A 12,332-nucleotide genomic window follows, 5' to 3' on the forward strand; every position below is an offset into this window, starting at 1 on the left:
GACCGCATTGGGGAGCTTCAACAGTGCTGGTGACTTTTCCCCCATATTGCAAGAAGAACTATGAGAGGCAGAGCAGGAGATGGGGAGGAGATAACTGTGTTTCTTCTGGCAGGACAGTCTGAAGCTGTGAGATAAAGTGCAAGGACTGTTTTGTCTCTGCCTTCATGCTTTTTCCTTATTGTGTCTCCCAGTGCTTCTTGCCTTGGGTCCTTTCTCTTCATCGCTCCGGCATTGCTGCATTTTGGAGGAGAGGGAGCAGGGGACTGCTCTCTGGTTCTGGTGCAAGTAGGGCAAGGCAGCTGCTGGGCTATAAGTGCCTCTCCTGAAGAGCTTTTTCCTTTGGGCAGATAGTCCCAATGCCAAAGGTGAGTCCTCAGGACAGAGCAGGTCTGGGAGCCATTCCTCAGTGCGCCTGTGTTTGAATCTTTGCCCAGGCTCTCCCATTCCCCCCCTCCATCGTGCCCTTCCCCTTGCTCATCCTCAACTCTCCTCTCTGCTGTGGGAGATCTTGGTGCCATCCTTTTCTTTTCAGCCTGATTCCTCCCCATGCCCCTTTCATGGTGGAATTAATTCACCTCCCTGCTTGGCTCCAATGTCTCCTGTTTTCCCAATGTGCTTGGCCTCTGCCCTGGCAATGCTCCCGTGGTTCATGCCCTGAAGCTTGATTTCTCCCTTAATCTATTGGCAACACCTGCACTGTGCAGTCCTCTTGAATGGTGTAGCGCTGGTGCTATTTGCAGGGTAGCTTTTTTCATAGAAGTGGCCAGTCCTAGGTGGAAACCCAGATGTAGGATAATTACAGCATCCCTCCTTCTGTCTGTCGCTTCCTCCCATCAAGCCAGCAGGTGTGTAAATCCCCAGCCTGCCATGGATGTGAGTGAGTGTTTGCCCCACCAGGTGCAGGATGTGCAGCCCTGGGGGGGATGTTGCCAGCGAGGGTGCACAGAAGGCAGAGGATGAAAGAACTGTCCCCTCTGTCCCCTTCTCAGTGCCCTGAGAAGAGGTGCTCAGGTGGGCTTTCATGGTCATCCAGGAGGGTCCTTCCCACATACGTTCAGGCATTTCCAATAGAGGTGGGTCAGTGCGTGGGTTATACTCCCATGGCCCTTCAAAAAGTCACCTCTGACACGCCAAACATCTTGACAATATGAAATAACTAGGAATTTTGAAAATTTTGCCATCTCCCCACTGCTCTGTTGCATGATGCTTGTTGCTGGATGCCATTTTGGAGACATGTTGCACCTTTGAAAACGACATGACCTTGTGAAATCCTGAGCGTCCAAACAGGATGTTTGCTGCTGGATTTTATGCTTAAACATTGCGTTTTCTGGGTGAAAGAGCCATGAGATCAGGCTGTGAGGCAGCTATGGTAAACTATTGCTACTCCAAAGGATGCTGCCTTCCTCGGGAAATGACACGGGACCTCTCCCTACAAACAAGCCAATTTTTAGGGCACATTAGGAGTAAGTGGCTGTTAGATGGATGGAGTGAGCTGGGGAAACAAAGACAGTGCAATTAGTTGGTGCATGGCTGGAGGGAAGTAGTTAATTCAGGCTTTGATTCTGTCCTTTGAGAAGAAAAGAAATGAGAAGACATGTCATTAGAGGAGATGAGTTTTCTTAATCATTGGCTGACATTCCTGTTCTTTCTGTTGGACATCTTTTATCACCAGAAATTTGGGTACAGCTGAGGGTACCAGACAGGCACTGTGTTAGTCCTGCAGAAAAAGTCATGGCATCTTAGGTCACGTCTCAGAAATTTCCCAGCAAAACTACACTGGTGTAACAAAACCTTGGTGTTTGGGGTAGCCCCAGTGTGTGGATTCATTGCTTACTCTGGGGTAGGAGTGATGCTATGCGATTATACTGCTCTAACCCAGTGGTATCATTATATTGGGACACTTGTGACAGTAAATTTATGGAGGTGGATGTGTCAGTGGGCGTATTGTGACTTAAATCACAGTATCTGCTGAAGGCAGTGTATATTTTTTTCCCCTATGTATATATATATTTAAGTAGGCAGCAATTCTGCGGTGTTGCTCACATCAGCCCACCAGTCCTACCTACTTCATCGATAAAAGAGCGTGACAAGTTCAGCTTTTGGGGGAAAACTAGTCAATGCCTCTGCCCATTGTTCACCCGCAGTGTTGGAGATGGTCATGGGGAGCCTGTCTCCGAGATGGGTCTCAGACATGGGATGTTTCAGCCATCCCTTTGGATCTGTGGTCAGCAGGGTGGCTCAGCAGTGAAGGGCTGCTCTTGTCTGAATTATAAAGCAAGTCCTTGCTCTGGCTAATCCTACAGGTCTCAATGTACGTTTTAGCTAAGCTCATGGTGGCACAGATTTTTACCTGAGGAAGAGCGTTGCACATGAAAGTCATAAATACAGAAGCCACGTCCAGCTGGACACGAGCCAACCGCAAAGCGGTTTTAATCCGCTCATACCAGGGACAATCCCAGTGCAGGGATTTTCTTGGTCCCTTTCCATGGTCCGACAGCTCAAAATAGCGGTGAGGAGCCCCACTCCCACTTTTATTAGGAAAGGTGGTATTTGGAGGGGCTGGGAAGCAAGGTGTGAGAGGCAATTACAGACCCCAAACTTGGAGGCCAGTTGTGACTTTTATGATCTCATTTCCTCATCCACACACAAATGTTTGGCCAAAGCCCAATCTCTGCAAATGGGCTTTGGTCACTGCTGGTTTTAATTAGCAGGAACAGTCCTGTGCAGTGTTCCCAATAAGCGAATGACAAAGTATCAGTCTCGGTCTCTGGCAGTTTTCTCTTCTTCATCCTGCCAGAGGGCTTTTTCTGAGCCCCAAACCAGCCCCTTGATCTCCGCTTCCAGGAAACCTTTATAAAATTCAGTCCAGATTCTTGAGCAAGAACCAAATGTTTCAGCCAGAAAGATTTCTTTTTTCCTTTTTTTTTTTTTTATTTATTTTATTTTTGGAAAGGGTGAATGGAGGATGATTAAATCTGAACAGATGATATTTTCAATGGCATGTTTAGCATTTATTTGAGAAGGCTCCGATGGGCACGGCGTTGCTGTTGTTTTCTTGAAAATACCAATCAGGCCAATGTGTTTAAACGAGTTCGACTGTTACCTTCTTTCCTCATGTTTCACAAGTACAACCAGTGAGTCATGTGCGATATTATTTATTTGTATTACAGCACAGCAGTGACTGTCTGTTGTAGGAGGCACTGCAGAAAGCCCAGCAAGCAAAAGGCTTTGCTTTTAAAGAGCATCTCCAGCGAAACCCCTGAAGAGCTGGCTGAAATTGCCAACCCCTTTTTCACACAGCAGGGATGGAGGTGGCCACCCTCCCACAGCACGCACGATTGCGCGGTGCTGACATGACTCCACACAGGGCACGGTGGCCTTGTTGGTCATGCCAAAGAGTGAGCTGAGCTTCTCTCAGCCAAAGGACAACAAAGCACAACCTGCCGCTGCTCGGTGAGACCTCCCGCGGTGGAGCCACAGCAGACTCGCTGCTCTGAGCTCTGCCAGGATGCCCCAGGGGGGTTACACACACAGGGGCTCCTGTCCTGCACCATACAGTTGGGTGAGTGAAGGAAGCCTGACATACCCGCCTGTCTCTGCTCTCGTTAAAAAAAGTCACCTGGTGTATGGCACTGAGCGAGGGGAATGTTTTAGCATCTGTTCATCTGTGCTCTCTGACTGATGCAGAGTGTGTGTAGATCACCATGCATCTCCCTGACCTAGAGCCCGGCATGACTGCCCAAAAATGCTTTTCTGCATTAAAGATGATCTCTCTCCAGGCCTTAGTTAACTTCCCGATTAATGCAGCAGCATTAATTATTCATCAAACCACCAATGAGGCCATTAAGTTTCTCTTCCTTTGAAGATACTTGAAGGTACCTATTTCTATAAGGAGAGAAAAGGAGGAGGCTACAGATCTAACTGCAGGCATGCAAAGTGAGGAAGACTCCTTGTCTGCTGCTTTCTTACTGTGCCTGAAAAGCCTCTCTTTTATGGAGGTGTCAATAGCAATTTCATTCTCTTTTCAGAGGAACAAGTGCCTTTAACCATTTAAACCCACTTAAATGAATGGCTTTTGTGCTTCGATTAAAGACACAATGCAGAGAAAAACGGGTCTGGCTGGCTGCAGAGTCTCCTGTGTGGGAAGGTCCAGCCTGTGGCCGGAGGGGTCGTGGGTGCTGCTCTGCCCTCCTGACCCACCGACCTCTCCCAGCTGGGACAAACCTGCCCCTGCTGAGCTGAGGCTGGATGCAGAGCTGCATGGGCAAGATTTGCAGTCTTAAGGCTGCATTTCGGGACACAGCTATGGAACAATGCCTCCCACCTACAGGTGACATCCTGCCCTGTACCACCAGCCATGTCCAAAAGCTCCCACATTGCTCCAGGAGGCCTGGGCAGCCAATGCCTGACTTGGCGTCCCAGGAGGCATTTGCCCTCTGCTTTGCTTTGCTCCACTGGCTTTGTCCTGTGCAAAACTGCTTGTGAAAATGGCCTTCTACAGCCCATGGGGGTCACCTTGCTGCAGAGCTCGAGCTCCTGCCCAGGCACGGTGGTTTTCTTTGTTGTTCAAAAACCTCCAAGAGCTCCAGGCTAAGTGCACGACAGCAGCATTAATAAATAATAAAAGACATCAATAGTTCTGGGGGATTTTATAGTCACTTCTATCTCGAGATCTCAAAACAGTTCACAAATGTTAATTTATGGAGCCTTACAGATGCTCTTGCCAGACTGTTTGAAAGTGAAAAACAGAGTCAGGACATGCAGGAGAGCAGGAACTAGATTGTGGCTGCTCTGCCCCTGTGGCCTCCCAGGTAATGAACCTTCTGGGCCACAGCTCTGAGCAGCCTGCATTTGTACAAGCATCCAGGGATGCTGCTTTTGGTCCCTGATTTTGAGCACCATTTTGGTTGGATAGAAAAGAAAATGGGGAGGCTGCTCCCACAAGCTGAAAGTGTTTCCAGTGACCCTCGGTACAAATAGCTCAGAAGAGCAGTGGTGGTACTCACCTACTAAGCACTGGCCTGCATATATGCTGTGAGCCATGTCTTTAAGGGAACAAGATATCATTGTCATAGAAGAGTATTATTTTGATGTTAAAATGCCAGAGTGATTGAGTGATAAGGGAAGGAGATTGTCTGGTCCAGACAATCTCATCCTCCAGGTAGAGTTAAGCAAGCTTAATGGTTAAATGAGGACTTTTAATGAGGTTTGAGGCTGGTTTGCTTTCACAGTCCTTTGTTAGGGTCTGTATTAAACCTGGTCTCAATTAGCTCATGACCAGAGTGAACTCAGGGAGGCTTTGCTGGGCAGGCTGAAGCACCACAACAGAGCTGTAAGAAAGCCCAGAGGAAGACACCCCATCTTCCTTTCTACAGGCTTTCAAGGTGTTTGCTTGCTCACAAGATTGAAATGTGTTTCTTGTGCCATTGCAGTGGCCTTAGCTGGCTTGGTGCTCAGCTTGGTCTGAAGAGGGAAGCAAATGGCAGCAACAAAAACCTAGAGTAAGAAGAAGAAAGTCACCTTGCCTCAGTCTTTCAAGGCAGGGAGTAAAGTCCTGCTGAATAGTGGTATTAACAGAAAAGGGCTGAGATCTGAGCAGAGAAACCTTAGAAGGTCTGGTACAGGTGGGAAGACACATGAGCTGTCTGCTTAGGAGCACACGCAAATGCCCAAAACCCAGAGCAGCTTTGGGTATGTATGTGTGTCGCTGTATCGTCAGCGCTTGTGGGGAATGAAGCAAATTACTTTGCATTTCCTCAATATGCTCAGTTCAAACACACCTCATCTCCAGGGAATCTGCTCGACTGTGCCATGACCGGTGTGGCTGCTCAGTGCCGGGACTGAGCACAGGGGAAAGGAAGGACTGTGGCAGAAAAAAGGGATCGGTGCTGTTTATTTCTGTTTATCCCATCTAAAGTGACTCTCTAGTCTTGGCACAAGGCAGCAGGGAAGAGAAGGGATGAAGCAAGGTTCAAAATGCATCTTTCTTGCTGACCTATGCTTGGTTAGCCCTGCTCTGATAGCTTGACAGGACAGATTGTCTGTGCTGGCAGTCTCTAGTGAGGAAGATCGCATCACCTAGGCGAAGCGTTTTTCACTCTCAGAAGATTAGTTGTTCTTGGACCTAAGGCCAAAAAAACCCCATGGAAACCTAGATCCTCTTTCTGTTTCCAGAAGCGAGGAGGGGAGGGAGCAGTTTCCACCACAGCAGCCGAGTACGTGACAATGTGACAGTCTGTGGTCCTTCCCAGGGCTGCCTGGCTGCCACGCTAGGACCTAACCAGCACTGAATTGCACCTGCTAATGATCACAAAAAAGTAAGGGGCTTAAAAGTTATGTAAAACAGGCAATGTGACGGTTAGTACTATATCAGAAGATTAAATAATTTCCCTAAGAAATACAGGAATGCAATATCTGCACTTGTCTACCAGGCCGCAAAGTAGTGAATCTGGTTCAGGAATGATGTTGGAGGCAGTTTCTGAACCATGTCAAGATGTTCCCTATCTAATACCAGCCCAAAGTGGCTACAGCAAACACTAAAGGTTTATGCTCCTCTACAGAAAGGCTTCCCAAGTCCCTGCGTAACAGAAGCAAAGGAGAATCCAGCTGGTTTGTTTCTTTTTTCCTTTTTATCAGCCTCAATTTTATTTTAACCCACCTTGGTTGGAGGTCGATTCATTTGGCAAAGGTGATATTGTTGGTTAAAGTGTGTAGAGCAGCAAGTTCCCTCTGGTGATGCTGAAGGCTGCAACATCCCGAGATCTCATGCTGCTGTGAGCCACAGATGCAGTGCTGCTTCTGGGTTTTTAACCAGTTGTTTGAAAACCTGGAGAAGGTACAGCACAGAGCCACAAAAAGAGATGAGAGCTAGCGAAAATAGGCATTGAGGGTGAGAGACTTGTTTAGCAAGGCAAAGAGAAGTGAGAAACCATTTCACTTCTGTGCTGAAGTACTTTCGCAGGGAGAAAACACCAGATACGAAAGGGCTCCTTAGTCTCAGGAGGTAATTCAGCATGAGCATCCCTGGCTGGTAAAATGAAGCAAAGAAAGTTCAACAGGGCTTGTGTTTTTGGCAGCAGGGACAGTGAGCCTTGGGGACAAATCACCCCTATCAGAGGCTGCTTTGTCTCAAACACTGTAATAATCTCTCTTTTGAGATAGGCCGTAATCAACACAAGCCATTAATCTTAATACTGGGGTAATTAAGCTTAATACAGGGTAACTGAGTGAAAATGAATAGGCTGGGATGTACGGGAAGTCAGATGGGATAATTCTTCCTGGTCTTCCAGTATACAAACAAGCTTTGTAGTCCTAACACGAACCCCAGAGGCTCGTGGTGTTTTACTGTGAAAAGACGCAGTTTTTATTAACAACCAGGTACCTTTCCAGGCTGTTTTCACAGAAGCTGGAGGATGTGCCGGGGTAGAAACAGCACTGAGGTTTTTTAAAACATTGGCAAATCTGCTTCTGCTTTCCTTTCTGCACCCAGAAGTCTGCAGGGTGTGAAGACATTGGGTCCAAAGCTGCAGAAAGGGGCTGCCTCTCCCCAAAAGTATCCGTGTGATGCACATCTTGGTGAATAGTTATGGAGGGTGCCTGTATGGTGAGGGATGAGCAGTGCTGTACATATGTTCAGCAAGTGCCACCAGATGAAAGGTCAGGCCGCTGCCATTTACAGCAGGAGTGAACCGGAGCCATGCGGAAAGATGTCTTTAGCAGAGGTGTCCCATGAGCAGGGAGGGAGGCAGTGCTGGGGGCAGAGGATGGGAGCGGTCATCTCCGCAGTGTAAATGTCACTGCCCATCGCCTCTCTCCTCTGCCCCTGCACACCCAGCCCTCCACAGCACCGTCATGAAAACCTCTCAGCATTATCAAAAGAAATGCTTTTCTTTCTGTCTACTTTCTGTTTTCCAACTGTGTTGTTTCTGAATTTGTAGTCACATACATACTTTACTAAATTTTTTTGCATCACCATTAGTTTCAGCCACATTAAGTCCTGTTGGGCAACAGAAGGGGGAAAATGTGAATATACTGTTCTCCCCAAATCTGGAGCAAATACAGCCGGGTGGCAGTTCAGACTTGGCTTCTCATCTGAAAGCTGGAGCTGCATTTCTAACAATACAGCACCCACCCAGCATGAAATTGTAATGGATCATGCTTTGCCCTGGGTCCTTGGCTTATCCTTGGTTGACACTGAATTAAAGGACATGATGTGTAGGACTCAGTAAATCCCTAACCTGCTGTCCCAGGGACAAGTATTACTAACTGTACCACGCTGACACACGAGATTAATGGAAGAGGTGCCCTCAATGCCACAGGCAGAAATGGGTCAGCTCGGATTTGGAAAGCTCTCTACTTGAAGTGAGTAGCGATGCAGCCTGTAGAAAGAAAAGGCCAAAAATGCTGTGTTTTCAGCCTTGGAGACCCACTGAGATCCACAGGCAGCAAGTCCTAAGCGGCTGAACAGGACCATTCGTGTCATGGGTATTAGCTTTGTGAATGGCATTTTATCAGAAATTAGGTAAAGAAATTAGGAAACAGACCAGCTTAAGAGCTGCACCCTTAGCAAGTATGAATCTCCTTGCTACCACGAAGTCACTAAATTTATATTAATGTATATCAGCCAAGAATTTGATAATTAAGGGTCTTACTATGAACTTTGCAAATGCAATCCAAGTGTCCCCGCTGCTTCTAATAACTGTGCGTGGCAGCAACACAAATCTATTTATTTCCCTTTCTCTCTTCCCCTTGCCCTAATCAAATCCTTTATTCATGCCTTTTCTGACATACTAGGTTTTCTGGCTTGGTTCAGCAATGACTAAGTAGCTGTACAGTAACAAAACAGTACTGTCTTTGTTCTGGAAAAGTGGAGGAATGAAGATGTATAATCTTGAAATAAGGAAGCTCACAAGTGAGAAGGAAGCCGGGCACATGCACTGTTGTACTCTGGCATGAGCTGGCTTGAATTTACCAATGCTGCTTAGAAGGAGAGCAAAGAAAGAAAACAAACTCATTTGCTGTTTTGTTTTACTGCCTCTTAAATGACCCAGAGCCCATCAGAGCTGATGGTGTTTCTGTGGTTAAACCGATGATACTCATCTGCCTCTCTTACATTTGCCTTATTTTCTGCATTTTCACTCTCCCACACTGCATGTGCTCATCCTGCCAGTCCAAGAGGAGCCCTGATCAAGTTCTTCCTCCTGCATAGCATCATGACTGCAATTCGTATTTCAGACAGCAAATCATCCCCAAAGCTGTGCTTCACTTAGGACAACCTACTATGCCTCTTCCATCATGTGGGCCTCTGTTGAGCCCAGTTGAGTAGTATGTGCATGCTGTAAGGAGACCTTAACTGTATCTCTTCCTGGGTGTTTTCCTGGGTATTAATTCACCATGCTCGTAGAAAGCAAAATTGAAATAGAAAGTGTTATCCCTTCTGTGTGAATCCTCAGGGCATGATGGTGTAGCCTATGCACTTTCCATGGGGCTTTGGATGTCCCCCATCTGCCTGTACTTCTGGGCTGGCCACCATATCTTTGGGAGCATTCAAGGAGGGAGAGATCATCTGCCACGAAGGCATCACTGCTGCAAGGTGCAGATGGGATGGAGTAGGCAGGTACATACAAGCTGGGGACAAACCTAAGCTCCTCCTTTGAGCTGGTGGAGCCAAGTGTCGAGCTGGGGGGGGGAGCGGAGCGAAGCTGTGTTCTACTTGTCAGTAATCTTGCAAAGTCTGTGCAGACATTCAAGGCATGCAGCGGGCAGGAAAGGGGAATGCAGAACAGGTGGAAACCAGATGTGAGCATGGTTCATTTGAAAGTTTGTGCGCAGACCTGTGGAGTATTGCTTTCTCTGCTTTTTTGAGTCCACCCCATGAACTATTCCACAGCATGTGCGCTAGTGGTACGATTAATTCCCTTGGGAAATTTGGCTTCTCCAACCATCTGATGGTATGCATTGTCTGCTCCGTGTCCGGTTGTGATTCTGTCCTGGCAGGGTGTGCTCTGCCACAGCTGTGTGCTCTAGGTCTGGCTCTGAAAGGGGGAAAGGCCTGCCTTCCCACAGAGCCACGGAGCCCATTCTTGGGGAGAAACATCTGAGTTGGTTATAGGGCAGTGAGCCTAATGGGGAAGGGAGGCAGGACCAGCCTGAAGGGGGACCTGACTGCCCAAGAAACCAGCTGGAGGCTCCTTAGAGGAGCAGAAAGCAGGTGCAGAGCCGGTCACAGAGCTGGTGGGAAGAAAGAGGCACCTGGAGCAAACTATATTGAGTTCACAGCAATCTGGAAGGCTCAGTGAAACCGAGCCTAAAAGAAAGGACTTGTCTTTCAAGGCAAGAGTGGGAGCAGAGTTTGTTTTAATCCTTTTTTTGGTAGTCTTAACCTTTTTACTGTAGTTCTTTATTCCAGGAGTTCACTGCTCAGGCAGGTACTGGAGTAGGAGATAGTCATGGAGGCTGCTGGCGGCATGCTTACACTGAGGGAGGGCATGGGTACATCCACCTCAAAGCCTTTGAAAACCCATTGCCAGATTTATCCCTTCAGCCAGTTCCTGTGGCCTTCTCTGGCCAGCCAGGACTGGTTGCATCAGCACCAAGCCAGCACAACTTCTTGGCCCAACCAGTGACCCCAGTGGGAAGCCAGCTCTGGTGGACTGGAAGTGTGCATAGTCCCAGCAGTGCTTTCCAGAGCCTGTCCCCAGGTTCTCAGCCTGGAGGGATGTGTTGCCATAGCGAATCCTGTTTCCCACATTTTCCTTCATTGGTGGGAGCCTCGTGAAACATGAGGCCACCTTCTGCTCTTTCCCATGTCTCCAGGGTCCTTTGGGTACTGCGGGTCTGCTTTCTCGACCAGGGTGGTTTCTCTGCACATTCCCCATGGGAAGAGCCATCAGTGCGGTCGTGACGCTGGAATTCATTACGAGATGACTGTGACGACTGCAGGAAATAAACAGCGAGAGCAGATGGGCTTCCAGAGACCAGAAATCCCGTTTCTCTATGAACGTCCTCAATAATTAGACACACGCAAAAACGAAGGAAGGAAGAAAAAAATGCCGAAGGCTCGGGGCAGCCTATAGGCAAAATTGCCTTAACGCATGAGTGAGGCTTTTCTGGTGGCTGCAGTGCGGTGTGGACCTGCAGGAGCTGTACGTGAACCACCTGATATGCTCTTTGCTTCTTTTTGCTGTTACTTGTTGAGCTGTTGCGTGATGATTTCCACACCGCCATCCCAAAGCATGGATATCTTTCAGGGCTTTGTGTTTCATTGGCTCAGTACTGTGACCCAGTTACCCGATTTAACAGGGATGTTTTGTTCTCTTTTAAGGGCACTGTTGTGAAAATATTCTCTTTGCTTCTTTGATATTGAGGCAGCAGCTAAGCCACATTCTCCTTCCCCCCATCCCATACCACCTTGCCCAATACGTAAATCCTGTTGTTCTGCACTGAAATGCCTTGGCTGCAGCAAAAATTACATCCTTAAATATGGTACTTGGCAATAGGTAGAAGATGGGAGAACTGGAGAGGGCTGTGTAGAAGCAATGCTCATCTAAGGCATTAAGTATTGCTCGCAGCAAACCCTCTTGTCTCTAAACCTTGGACAATCTGGCCATCTTGTGCCAAAGGGGCTGTGGATTTGTTGACTGTTTTCCAGCTAAGGTCCTTACTCAGTGCAGAATAGCTGCTGCTCTTCCCTGGGTTAATGCATCATGGTTTTGCTGGCCTGAGGGAGAAGCCCAGCAGCTCTGGATCAGCATCAGCACAATTAGGGCTACAGTCAGGAGGAGAGTAGCAAAAGCTGGTGCGATTTGTGCTCTACTAGGCTGAGCCAGTGTCTTCTTTTAGAAGAGATCTCTCAGATGGTCCTGAGAGATCTCAAATGGGATGTGAGGGCTCATAGTGGTAGAGGAGGAAGATGCTAGATCTAGGTGTGGGATACAGATTGGACAAGTACCTGTAAATAATGAGATCTAACTGCTCAGAGTAAACTATTTAGGAGGCAGGTAGTTACAGCTGGTCACAAAGTTTTTCCAGCCAGTTTTTATTTTTCCTTAGAAGAAATATTAGAATTTGATACGTAAATCATTTCCACGGTAAGTTTTGTATTTTCCACAGCAATTTTGAGTTGTGCTGGAAAATGAAAAACTCAAAACCTATCTTTTTTTTTTTTTTTAATTTCATATGAAAGGCCTGAACATTCCCAGGATGGGGAGTCAATTTTCCAACTACTTCTACTGAAACTGGTCATAACTTGCTGATTTCCTGGAGGTGACATTTGGTGTCTCCCACAAGGGCTAAGACATACAGTGATACCTTGCCTTGATTTGAGAGTGTCC

This window comes from Platalea leucorodia, assembly GCF_965183815.1.
Source record: "Platalea leucorodia genome assembly, chromosome: 9".
Lineage (NCBI taxonomy): Eukaryota > Metazoa > Chordata > Aves > Pelecaniformes > Threskiornithidae > Platalea > Platalea leucorodia.